Here is a 15,064-nt window from a genome sequence, read left to right on the forward strand (position 1 = left end):
TCTACCTTTACTACAAATGCTTAATTCAAATAGGATGAGTCATAAAAAATTTATAACTTCAATCTCTCATCAGGTACATCAAAATATTTTTCCTCCAAAACTATATAAGAACTTTTTGGATCCTTAGCTTTCACAAATGCTTCATTGAATTCATCAACATGTTCCCTGATTTATTCCTTCTGATTGTGATCATTCCTTCTGTCATTCCTATTATGTTTCCTTCTATAATTGCAATTCACGTTAAAGTTCCTTTTGTCAATTCTACATAATCTTGTTTTGTATCCAAAGTTATTACATAACTAACATATAGGTACATTCCTCCTTTGATTGGTTCCATTCTAACTATTAGGTGCTCTACAATTCCTTGCAATATGTCCAGGATTCTTACACTTGTAACATACAAATTGTTTCCTTTCTCCATTTGGTTTTTCTCCATCATTAGATCTGCCTGGTGATCTTCCTCTTTCATTACCTACAGGGTTAGGGTTCCTAAAAAATCTACAATTTTCATTATTACCATCAAACTTAGGTTTTTTAGAATCTATTTCTTTATGTCCATAACCATGACAATTACAACAATAGAAACTAGTAATAGGTTTGAAAAACTTACCTATGTAATCTCTTTTCATATGAAACATCTACCTCTAAATTCATGTTTGACTTCCATGGGTGGTTCATCTTTCTTAGGTTTATCAACTTTCTCTATTTTCTTAGGCTTATCATGTTTCCCAAGCAAATCAACTAGTTCAATCTCTTTAGATACTTCAGTAATAATGCTTGATTCAATCTTAAATCAGATTCTTTAGGGGATTCAACAACAGGATTTTTTGGCAGATTTCTCTCCAATAAGGTAACCAAAGCCAGTCTTATCATAAGAAGGTCTTTGGTGAAATATTTGTTCATCAATTTTCTCACTACTAGAATAAAATTTCTCTAACTATTGCTTAGCTTGCATCAATTTTCCTTTCATAACGGTATTTTATTTTTCTAATTATGAATGCTCAATCTTAATAGAATCTAATTCAGATGTTACTTGACTTAACTAGGATCTAGGGTTTGTATTCTCATATTTCAGATCAGATTCATTATTATTGTCATTTTTCTTAAGGCTCAACTTAAGTTCCACAATTTTCAACTCATGCTTCAAGATCTCATTTTATTTCTCTAGATTTCCTACTTCATCAGTGTTACTAGTTCGCATATTTGATTCCTTAACAAATTTTAGATAATCTATCTTATGTTTCAATTTACCAATGTAGACTTGTGCATCTTCATATCTATCTTTCGAGTTGTCTCTTTCTTTTGTAAGAAGATCAATTTGTTTAATATCTTCTTCAAGTTTCTCTTCAAGTGTTCCATATCTATAGGGATCTTACTCAAGTTGTTAAGCCTCTTCAGAGTAACTATGCTCTGATACCAATTGTTAGAAATAGATAATACTAAGAGGGTGGGGGGGGGGGGGGGGTGATGTGAATCAATATTCTACAAAATTTTTTCCACAACTAAAAATTGTTAATTAATTTATAACTTGTATATGAAAGTAAACCAAAAGTGTTGAATATTAAATATAACCATGCACAATGAGAAATCATAACACCATTATTTGTTAACTAGGGAAACCCTGGCCAAGGGAAAACCCCTGGTGAGGATGATACCCACGAGATGATTCACTAAACAAAAGAATCATGTTAAGGATATTGACCCTGTTAGGAGTCTATGAAGTACATATAGTGTCTCAAGTCATTGTTAGAGGACTAGGCCATTTTAAAAGCCTCAACCCTATTAAGAGTTGGTAGATCAAATACAATGTATGCAAGAAGAGCCCATTGCCCTAACATGGAATAATCAATAAAGTTCTTCACAAGTATAGGTATGCATACAATACTTTCTCACTGCTGAAACTCACACTTGATTTGATCATACATCAGATCTCGTATCACATAAAGCTCATATATCTTACAAAATATCTTCACAATAGTTCATATGCGAACCATCCTATGCATTATTTGTACAAGATAAGATCTTTACTTATATCTCACAAATTAACAATTCTCTTCTCAGTCAGCCTTCATGTCTTCACACGCTTGACTTGATATAAAATCACTTATGGATTAATGTCTATAACATGAGCCCATCATGAAATATTAATTATTTTTCACCAAAATTATTCCTTAAGTCATACAACTAATATTGTTGATATGCTCTATTCTATTATGTTAAATACCTAAATTGGTAAATCAATTGTGTAAGGAAATTTCTTGGTAATAAAGAATATAACTGTTTCCACATAACCCATAATAGATCTTAAATAAATATGGAATTAAAATCCACATGCAAGAGAATAGACAACATACCCATAAAAAGTGACAGAAGATATACCTTGGGAAACCCTCATTGAGGTAAAAAACTCAGCCTCCAAAAGCATCCATCACTATGTATTATTCAACAAAAAATACCATTGCAATACAACCATGGAAGCCTTCATGGCCATAGCCACAACCGAGCAAACTATGTGAACAAGCATGAATCCACACATCCCATGCCATGCTTCTAACCTTCACAAATGCTCCCTTGGCTAACCTATCAAGCCTTTTCTTGACTCTTGCCTTTTGTCTTCTCCTTGTCACACCAACAACTACCCTTGTGGTTTCTTACATAGTAGCAAGTCTCACAAAACCACTAAGTGGTATTACATAAACCATGTGCTAAAACCATGTGCTACCTAACCCACTGACCCCACATTTAATATTGAGCATTTAATTCTTTTTCTCAGTATTAAATAATTACATGAAATATTTTCACAATGTTACAATACAACTCATCAAGAATATTCCATGAGAATCTTTACATGTTGCACATCCATCTAGGCACGACATTACATAATAAAATACTATGTTACCTCGAGTTTTCGAGACGGGGGGACGAGGGGATGAGGAAACAAGTTTTCAGGACGATTTTTTTTGGCTGAAATAGGGGACAGCAGGGGATGGCTATATATATATATATATAGATATATATATATATATATATATATACATATATACATATATACATATATATATACATATATATACATATACATATATATACATATATACATATACATATATATATATACATGTATATATATATACATGTATATATATATGTATATATATATGTATATATGTATATATATGTATATATATATATATGTATATTTATATATATGTATATGTATATATATGTATATATATGTATATGTATATATATGTATATATATATGTATATTTATATATATATATATGTATATATATATATATGTGTGTATATATATATGTATATTTATATGTATATATATATGTATATATATATGTATATTTATATATGTATATATATATGTATATATATATATTGTTGAAAGACATTTTTAGCTAGCCGATTTTATAGCTAACCTGAGCAACTTAATTTGGTGTTGCGTTTCAACACCTTTGTAATTAATTGCACTAGGATTTGAAACTTTCATTTTGGGCCATTATAACTTGGCCATCATTTCAAGGACAACTTTGCATGTTTGATATGTGTAAATCATATATTTATGTTTTTTGACAACAAACTTCTGGGCAAGTCGAGTATCAAAATCTGCATATCCATCTCTATTTTATCTCAGAAATAGTAAGGAAGGTTGTATTTCAAGACTGAAATTTCCAGGGTAGATATTAATATTATTGTATGTTTCTAAACTCAGAATATAATCTAAAAAATTGTCTTTAGTTGATAAACTCATATCTGATTCTAACATAATATCTGAACTGTAATTGACATATTTGAATGCAAATAAATATTCAGAATGTTTGTGACCTAGTTTATAATATTTGTTATCTTTTTCTAACATCCCTATTTGAAGATATTACACTATAACAGCTTCAGAAGATGAAACTTTAGCATAAAATATTTAGCTAATCATGAATAACAGCTATGTAAAGTAGAGTGTGAAATGTTTTCTCTATTGTACCCCTAGGAAAACAATAAAAGTATTGTATATTAACAATTTAATAGTGAAATTTTTTGGGCAGATACTAAGATTATTATTTGTTTCTAAACTCGGATTACTATTATGTTTCTAAATATTTAACTAATCATGAACAAGAGCTAGGTAGAGTGTGATCTAATATTTTCTCTATTACACCCCAGGGGAAAACAATAAAAAATTGCATATCACTAGTACTATTTTTTTAAAGTTGAATTTTATTTTAAAATTGGAAACTTCAAGCAGTCCCCAGGACGGATAGGAAATAGCTATGGAGTCTCGGGGATGGTCAACACCATCTAGAAATGTGTTGACCATTTCCAAATTTTGAGGGATGGGTTTCTGATATTTTTGCTTGGGTGGGGACAGCTCGGAAACGTTTTCGACCGTCCCCAAGTCCCCGAAATTGGTACAGTTTTCGAAACTCAAGGCTTAGGGCAGGAAACATGTTTTCGGGTAACATAGATAAAATATAACAATATTATGCAATGTGTGCAACACCCATTATCTCAACAAATTGTACCTTCCATTGTACTATTTGTACACATTTGTGCACTGACTTACATCATCATTACATTGTAATATAGTTATCCTCAATTGTGCATGAGCTAACTCGAAGTTTTTTGTTCATTTATATTACATATGTCTTTGTACTACTAAAAATCGTCTAACACTTAGACAATTTTCTAACTCTAAATACATAAATAAAATACTAAATGTATGTTGCCATAAATAACAATACTCTAGACATCTAACAGACCATATTGCAAATAAATATAACCTGAAACAATGCATCGCCTTACTCTTTCAAAGCATTTGCAACCTAGAATAAAACATTTGAATGATTAAATAGCGTATTTGAACAATAAAACAATATATTTGAACAATAAAACAACATATTTGAACAATAAAACAATGCATTTGAGTGTTAAAGTAGTGCATATGCATTTATAAAAATAGTTTCACATTGTAGAAGAGTACCTAACATACCATAAAATAATGCATCTGATCAATTAAATAATGCATTTGAAGACTTCTACAATGCATTTGAGGGAATTTGTGAAATAATGGCTATTTGCACACAAAACATCCATAAACTGAAAGAATATTTGGATACCCTTTTCTTCCTTTAATACGCTAAAAATTTGAGGAACTCGAAAAGTGACCAATATCTCTAAGATGAAGAAATAGTTTTTCACCATCCTTGTCATTCAAATGACCCTATGTAGGTATCTTATCCAACCAACATTATCACCTGAGCCTCATACATCAAGTGAAATACAAAAGGATACGCACACATCCTTTCATCACTTAAGCTCATGAAGCTAGATCTGACCACCATGGTATTACTAGAATATATTCAAAAGATATCTTGATACTTCATCATAACTTGGTTTGAACAAAAACCATCCTCATAACATGAAAGGACAAAAGGATTAAAGGGTTTTTATTCACCTCTCATGCCATTGAGTAAAACTAGTGTATGTGCTAAAAAAAAGGAACCACAAAGACTACCCATACGAGTAAGTGCTAGAATAGACAAGAAAACAAAGAAAGCTACACAATCCTCAAGCACTATAATCCTATATTACCATATATTGCTTGTCAACACCATTTTCAAAGAACCACCCCTATTTGAACACCAGAATCCAAAACCCACTAACAAAATGCGTTCATCCCATATCTAGTATGGAAACAACCTTGACTTAAAGATTAAAGACTTTCAACAAAACGTAGAAATTGTTGATATAATGGAGAAATTATCAGAATGACATAAAAAATGGTAATTGTTATCATTGGCACAACAAGGTGCAAAATTGCTCATAGATTTTGATATATCTAACCTTAGAAGGGATCAAGAAGATTTGTCCTTAGAGGTTTGTTATTGAAAAGCTCCAAGACCTACAAATGGAAATGGAAAAGATGAAACAAGGGAAAGTACAACTAGCCAAATTCAGTCTAGAGAGGATATTTCCTCTCCCCTTTGATCGAAGTGTCATCTTGACACCTTTCCCCCAAAATATCAACTAACAAAATATGAATGATATTTTGGTACATGTGATTCCCAATATCACCTTCACCAATTTGATACTTTAAGTATGAAATTCATGCATGATATGACATTCCTTATGCATCTATTCCCTAGAAGTTTAGGAGGACAAGCCATTGAGTGGTTCTCAAAGCTTCCCTCCAATATTAAGTCATTCAATCAACTAGCTTCTATCTTTATTGCACAATACTCATATAACATTGAGAGAGAGTTCACTATGATTGACTTATATAACATGAAACAAATCCCAAGGGAATCTTTCAATGTTTTCTTACAAAGATGGAGGAATATCTTTGCCAAATATTATCAGGATATCCTAGACAAAGAGAAAACTTATATCTTCATCAATAGCCTCTTCAAACCTATGAATTATGGGCTACAACTCCAAGGTCCTAAAGATTTTAAAACCACATTGGAAAATGTAGCCAAATTGGAAGAAATCTTATTAAGAAATGATATTATTAAACTATTAAAAGATGGAAAAGGTTTCTCCAATAACTACCTATAACCACATAATTCATCTGATCGGTCAAATGATAAACATAAATCATGGTGGATAAATAACAATGAAAGCATGTAACTGATGAGGTAGTAAAAGAAAATATCATTAAATCACAACTTTATCCCTTCCCAAATAAAAAATATCAAACTATCAATGACACCGACGTCCCTTCTCCCCAAGATACACAAAGGCAAGACCATACTTGACCAATATATTGTCGAAACTATCGTAAGCATGAATGTTGATGATATTCATATGGGGGAGTATTGTAGAAACATGATTAGATAATTATCATGATGATATGTTACATTCATGACTGTGTTTGTCATTGATGTCAACATTGCAATTTTCTGTGATATCTAACAGAAGAATAGTTGAAAGATCAAGTTGGTATGGATACACAGTTGAGCATTTTCACTAAGAGAGGTTAAAGGAAGATACTACTAACTATCTAGTATATATAGCTAACCTTGGAAACATAAGATATTAATTCTAGAAGAACTTATGCAAGTTTCAGTGACATTTATTTTGAGATAGAGTTTACAGAGGCATGTTTTGGTAAACTTGTTATATTTCATAGAAAATTTTTTGTTCTAAGAAGTCAAAGTTAAAGATGTAAAGAAGACATTCTAGAGATGACATAGCTAAGCTCACTCATCATAATGTTACATGTATGGAAAGTTATTCAAGTTACAAGGTGAAAGATTAATATTATCACTAAGTGTAACATGTTCTTAATGTGGTCCTATAATAATTAATGGAGAAGGTGTAATAACCAACACATGAAATTTTTGTATGGATTCGGTATAAAGGAAGGATAATTTCCTTTATCATGTATGGAAGCAAGTGAATGATTGTAAGTAGCACAAAGAGTAGAATGCAAAGATAAGTAGAGCAGAGTGAAGGTGAAGGAAACTTTGTTATCAAGGTTCTATTGTGTGATCCAAAGTTTGATACTTGGATCCGAGGTTCGTGACCTATTCTATAAGGTTTGATAGTGATTGGTCTGGTTGATAGGATAGAGTAAAGAAGTTAAAGAACACTACAGACAATTATTTTGCAAGGAATAGTTGAGAGATCAATTTGATAGTGAGTTTAGTGGTCTTTCCCCAAAAGCTATTTGGATAGTGGGTCCTTCTATCTTATACAACTCCTAATGGGGTTGGAATCTTCTAACAAGGATTCGAAGTATCCTAATAGGGACTCATATGTACTAAATGTTGTAATAGACTCCTAACAAGGTCCATCCTCTAACAAGAAATATTTATATTAGTACATCATCTTGTGGGCATCATTCCCATTGGGGTTTTCCCTCTGATCAAGGGTTTTCCTAATTAACATATCTAGTGTAATTGTGTATGTGCATCTTGTTATGGTTGTTATTTACTTTGGTTGAATGGTTAAGTTTATTTAAGGTGGATAAATGTTTTAATTATTGGATAATTAATTCACCCCCCCTCTAGTTATCTTGGTGGACTATTATTTCTAATAGGAACACTACTACTCTAGCATAGAATATCCCCAACAAATAGGTGGCATATAACCAAGCCCCTCCACAAAAAGGATATAAGTCTCTTAACCCACCTAAAGTATACACTCCCAATGGTGAATCATATGAAAGAGAATTGAAAATGCTCTTAGCATATGAGCTTATTGTATTACTAGAAGCTAAACCTTATGAGCCACAAGTTAAACCTCTATGGTGAGTAGCAAAAATTTTTGCACCCACCATCAAAATAGGGGGCATCTCGCCAAAAATTTCTATGCCCTTAAGGGAGCCATTCAAAAAATTATCAATAAGGAGACCATTGAAGTACATAATCTTTGTAATAACAAGGACCATATGACCTTTAAAAATCCCTTCAGAACAATGAGAAGGATGAATCTTCCAAAAATAACCAGGCCACATTCTCCAATGACAAGGTCAGTTATTCCCACAATTATGATAATACAATGAACATGACCTTGAAAGTTGACAACATTGTTAATGTCATCATTGTTAAAGACAAGCACAAGAAATAAACCTTGAGTGCCACTACTTGGGGTCAAGCCTCTAAAGTGGTTCTACCAGGTTTAGAACAAGTGACCACAAGGTCCACCATATCCAAATATAGCTTGGTTAATTAACTATCAAAAACTCCTGCCCATATCTCCAAATCATAAAGAGATCTTAACCAAAGCCTTGGTACCAAATGATCTTGATGTTAGTAGATTCCAAAACATGGTAAGTAGCCTTATTACACCTCATTGTGTACCCTTCTCACCACCAGATGACATGTCCTTCACTCATCCACAAAAATATCCATTACATATTAAAGTTTTTATACACAAAAATAGAGTAAAGAGAGCTTTGGTTGACGGCAAGGCCAATCTAAATATCTACACTTCAAACCTGGTAAAGCTCTAGGGTATACAAAAGATGTTGTTGAGCCCAAGAAAAAAAAATTACAATTAAGGCTTATGATGATGAGGAAAGGTCCTCTAAGAGTATGGTCATTTTACCAATAAGGGTTGGCCCAGTCATGAAAGAAACCATCTGTCAAGTTCTAGACCTGAAGCTAACATACACCATCTTATTGGGCAAGTCATAGAATCCATGACACATAAGTCATTCCCTCCAGTTATCATCAATGTTTGAAATTTTCATATATTGGTTAAGAGGTAACCGTACCTGATGACCAAAACTACACGCAATATTATAATTCCCTTGTTCCCCATAACAAGGAAGAAATCACCACCCCAAAAAGTAATGCCAACCAATCTATACTAGTAGAAACTTCAAACTCCACCAACCAAGACAACAACCACTTTTCCACAATGAATAAAGGAAATGAGATAGTGGATTGTTCCAATTCTTCTACCTCATCATTACTACTACTAGGAGACTCCATACAAAAACATTCTAAAGAAATGAGTTGTTTAATGAAATAATTTAAAATAAACTACAAAATGTAACACAAAAGGGTAGGTAAATATTCAATTTCTTTGTTTGACCCACCACTATTTCCTAAATCTCATGGTAGACCAACTTCAACCACTCTTCCTAGACCCTACAATAAAAATTTTGTTAAAGGAAGTGATATATCTCTAAACATCAAAGAAGAGGAAAAAAAGAGGATACAAAATGTTTACATTTCCCCTCACCTTTTTGGAAAGGGTTATGACCTAATGAAGAAAATAGGTTATTTGGGAGAAGGCCCTTTGGGAAGAGACAAAGGTATTGTTGAGCCACTAGTAGCATAATTCAAACCCAACAAACTAAAGATAGGAGTAGGCTATTCACAACAAGAAAATGAAGGTTTTCCACCTTATCCTTAGCCACCAAACCTTGATAAGTGACAACCTAGATACTAAGCTTCCTCCTCATCCACTTTTGTTTGGGTACCAAAAGAGAAGGACATCATAGATCAGAGCACATCCCATCTAAAGAATGTAAACCTATCTATCCATGATCTACATGTTGTAGAATAAAAATTTGTGGATGTCATTAATGATAGAGATGATGATGAATCTACCAAATGGGAATTTGATTCACTATTTGAGGAATCTACTTATGATAAAGAATGTGATGTAATGCACATTTCTACATAGAATACTACCAAAACTTAAGAATTTGTTTCTAGCTCAGACTCCCTTTCACTATGCAGAGTCAATTCATGCTAGAATGATTCAGAAGCAGATATAGAACAAACACTTATCTCACATCATAGGGTGATGATGAACCTAATGAAGAATTCCAATTCTAGACCGTATTTCTAGATTTCTTTCCAATGAAAATTGAAAATGAGGATAATGAGTAACTCGAAGAATTTAGTTTCCTTGATAACTTAGAAGAAGTACATGTTATAGATGTACCAGATATGATGTATGAGTCATCAAGCAAGGTCATTTCTTTCAACCCAACTAAACCATAACCATACCTTGATTCATTATCCTTGGTCCATCCTGAGCTTATTAATTGAGATAAAGTTGAGCCTCATAACATTCCCAACTTCGACATTGACCATGAAATTTTTGTATGCTCCAAGACTAGAACCAAAGGAAGCACCTATGAATGGTTCCAATATCAATCATCTTAGTCACAGGAATAGAGATCTAATACCTCACATATCTAGCAACCCAGACCATGTTGTGGTAGGACTGGATTTAAAAAAATAGAAACAAATAGAAGTGATGTATCTAAGGGTGAAAACCCAATTGTGGCACCCAATGATGAGATAATTGATGTTCTACCCAAGTATTCAAAAGAGAGGTCATTTATTTCAACTGAGCCCATAGAGAAAGTCAACACTAGAATAGAAGCATAACCCAAAATCATTCACCTAGCATAGTCATTAACTTTAGATGAAAGAATTGAATTCATTCATTTCTTCAAGAAAAGGAAAATTAATTTTGCATGGTCCTATGAATACATGCTAGATTTAGACCTTAATTTGATTCTTCATCACTCAATATTTTTCCGAAGGATAAACCAATCAAGCAAAAGCTTAGGAAAATGCATCTGCATATAACACTTCTAGTCAAAGAAAAGTTGGAAAAGTTACTCCATACCAATTTCATTAGGCCATTGGCGTATGCTTCATGGAGCTCAAACATTGTGCCTATTTCAAAGAAGGATGGAAGTATACGGATCTGCATTGATTTCCATGATGTCAACAAGGAATGTCTCAAAGATGACTTTCCCTTACCAAGAATTGATGTCATTGTAAACCTAACCATAGGACACTCGATGTTCTCTCTTATTGATGACTTTTCTAGTTATAACCAAATCCAAATAGCACCTGAAGACCAAGAGAAAATAACCTTCACTTTTGCAAGGAGGACATCTTGTTGGAACATCATGCCCTTCGGTCTCAAGAACATAGGCGCCACATATCAATGAGCTATGGCCACAACATTTTATGACATGATGCACACATTTATGAAAGATTATGTAGATTACCTTCTAGAAAATTTTCATACCCATGAATACCATCTTCCAATTCTAGAAAAGATATTCACATGTCTAGAAGCTTCAAAGTTAAGCTAAATCCTAAGAAGTGTGTTTTCAAGGTGCAATTTGGAAAGATCGTAGGCTATATTGTCTCCACCAAAGGGATAAAGGTAGATCCCAAAAAAGTACAAGTTATTGTTAACATTAAACATCCCAAGAACTTGAGCCAACTACATTCTCTCCAAGGGACACTTTAGTCTATCCAAAGATTCATATCTCTGTTGGCCACGAAATGAGTGCCTTCTACTCACCTTCTTCACAAAGACATAGTTTTCAAGTGGGATAATCAGTATCAAACAACTTTTGAGATTATCAAGAATTATCTAATGAATCCACCTATCTTGGAGCCTCATATGCCACACAAACCTTTATTTTTTTATATCTCCTTGATAGAAAAATCAATAGGATCCCCCTTGGAACAAGAAAATGACCAAGGAAAGGAATGACCCATCTACTACATTAGTTGAATATTAGTTAAGTATGAGATCAACTAAACTTTCATTAAGAAGGCATATCTAGCAGTAGTTTTTTCTTTCCAAAAATTATGCCAATACCTCCTAACAAACAAGGAAAAACTTAGCCAAAATTGATCCTCTCAAGTATCTTCTTAGAAAAGAAATGTTAATAGGAAGGATAGCTAAGTAGGTGATGATTCTAAGTGAGTTTGACATAGATTATGTTGATAGAAAAGCCATAAAATGACAAGCCATTGTAGATCAGTTGGATGAGGCAACCCTAGAAAGCTCAAATCTCATCTTAGTAGATTTTATGGATACACACATCTATTAGACAGATCTAGTTACATGGAAGTTTTATTTTGATGGATCATGTACACATCATGGTTTAGGTACAAGGACTTTATTCATCACACCTTTAGGCATGACCATACCAAAGTCATACAAAATATTGTTCCCATGTACTAATAATATGGAAGAATATAAAGCCTTAGTTCTTGGTATTAAATTAGCCTTAGAATGGTGATTGATGGAAATAGAGGTCTATGGAGATTCCATGGTAGTCATCAATCAAGTGAATGACACATATCAAACCAAAGATGAAAAATTGCTACCTTACAAACATTTGTTTGATACTCTCAAAGCATGCTTTTTTTAGATAATATTTGATTAGATTCCTAGAGACAAGTAGGGTGGCCGATGCTATCACTACTTTGGCCTCCTTACTCTAGCTATCAAACCAACAAGAACAATATGAGTTTTTAGTATAGGAGGTGGTTCAACCTATATTTTCTCAACTAGAATCCCAAATTATTTTCCTCTTAGACACTCCTAACTCCCCTTGGTATTTCTCCATTTTTTCCTACTTATGCAATAACATTATGCCTTCTAACCTATCCCAAAACCAAAAATAAAACTTTATCTGACAAACCTCATGTTACACATTGGTAGCTGATACATTGTATAGGAAAGGTCTAGATACCACTTTATTTAGGTGTCTAGAAACTTAGAAGTCTAGGGTTTCTCTGCAAGAGGTTCATACTGGTGTTTGTGGGTCACATTCCAATGGATTCATCCTGGCCAAAAAATCTCCTTAGAATGGGCTATTTCTAGCCCACCGTGGAAAAGGATTATATCAACTATGTCAAAGCTTTTAAGAAATGTTAGGTCCATGGTAATATGATTCATGCACTAGCTCAAGAACTCAACCACTTAGCCACATCATGGCCTTTTTATCAGTGGGGATTTGACTTGATAGGTGTCATCAACCCACATTCCTCTAATGGACACAAGTGGATTATCACATCAACATAATATTTTACCAAATGGGTTGAAGCAATAGCACTCACAGATGCCATCGAAAAAAAAATCTCTTTGTTTATCCTTAATCACGTAATATGTTTGTTCAATATACCTCATGATATTCTAACAATTAATGTCTTGTATTTCAAAAACCAAATAGTTGATGACCTATGTGAAGAGGTCCACATCATTCACCATTCCTCATAAATCTATTATCTCCAAAGCAATGGCTAAGAAGAGACCACCAACAAAAAATCATCACCATCATCAAAAGAACTATTAATGACACTGGTTGGGACTAGCATCTACAACTGAATCCTTCACTTTGGGCCTATAGAACATGTGTTTGAATTCCTTTGGGTGCAACCCCTTTCTCTTTGGTCTATGAAAGTGAAGCAATTCTTCCCCTATAGGTTAAAATCCCATCTTTGAGAGTCACCTTATGTGATGTTATGAAAGATGAGGAATATAGAGTGGTCCATTTAGAACAATTGGAATTCCTAGAGGAACATCATTGCACAACCCATGAACAACTCAAAGTGTATCAGAATAGGCTATCCAGACAGTATAACAAGAATGTGGAGCCTAGTGTTTTCCAAATAGGAGACTTAGTCCTTCATAAAAACCCTAAAAACTAGGCAAATAAAGAAAAAAAAAGGAAAATGGGAAGCCAATTAGATTGGCCCTTATATCATCATAGAATCTTTTAGGATAGGTATATACAAACTTTTTGATTGTGATGGAGAAGAACTAGTAGAACCCATTACCATCACCCATCTTAAAAGGTTCTATGTGTAAAGCCACAAGGAACCACCTCATATATGAAAATATAAAAAACAATCATAAAACATTAACCAAAAAAACAAACAAACAAAGGAATTTGGTGTAAAAGGAGTGAGAGATACCACCTTTAGGCTTCCCTAACACACAAGTCCTTCAATGTGAAAATACATTAGGACATGGATACAACAAAACTATCCACACCAATCTTTCTTATTTGTAGCCTTTCCCTTGCATATCTTAGCATTACCTAACACAATTAATAGGACACCGAACAAGAGGGATAGCTGATGCCACATTTGAGTCAATTTTACACATACCCAATTGAGAAACACTTATGGGTTATAGTTCAGTGGTTTCTCATCGTTAGAAATAATTCATAGTAGAGACAACCAACAAACATAAATAAAGGGAAGGTGAACAAGTTAGAGGAAACATGGAGTTTGATTATGTTTTATGATATCACAGGCATGAATTATAGGAACAATAATACACATCTCAAATATCTATCACTACCAAAAATCCAAATATCCATTTTAGCCTCCATAAACTCCATTTGTATCTATCACTACCAAAAATCCAAAAATCCAGCTAACCTCCATAATTCCAACTATATCCCTAAGAGCTCCCTTTTAGCCTTCATTAATGCAAACATGTTCCCCAATGCCCACTTTTGGTCTCCTTAACTCTTTATGTGCTCTGAAACATCCCTTTTAGCCTTCTTGCCTACCTCGGTGATCTCCATATTCTAACAAATCTCACTTCCTTCCTCCTTTTACTACTACTAGATCAAAAATCATCAAAAATAGTCTAAAAATATAATAAATAATCAAAGACAATAAATAAATATAAAAAACTATCAAAAACAATAAAAAGTTTTTTAAAACAGTCAAAAAATAATCAAAAATAATCAAAAAAAAAAAAAAAAAAAAAAACCATAAAAATCATTAAAAATGATCACAAATGCATCAAA

The sequence above is a fragment of the Cupressus sempervirens genome, chromosome 10 (genome assembly GCF_028749045.1).
Source record: "Cupressus sempervirens isolate cs-2001-9-10 chromosome 10, ASM2874904v1, whole genome shotgun sequence".
Lineage (NCBI taxonomy): Eukaryota > Viridiplantae > Streptophyta > Pinopsida > Cupressales > Cupressaceae > Cupressus > Cupressus sempervirens.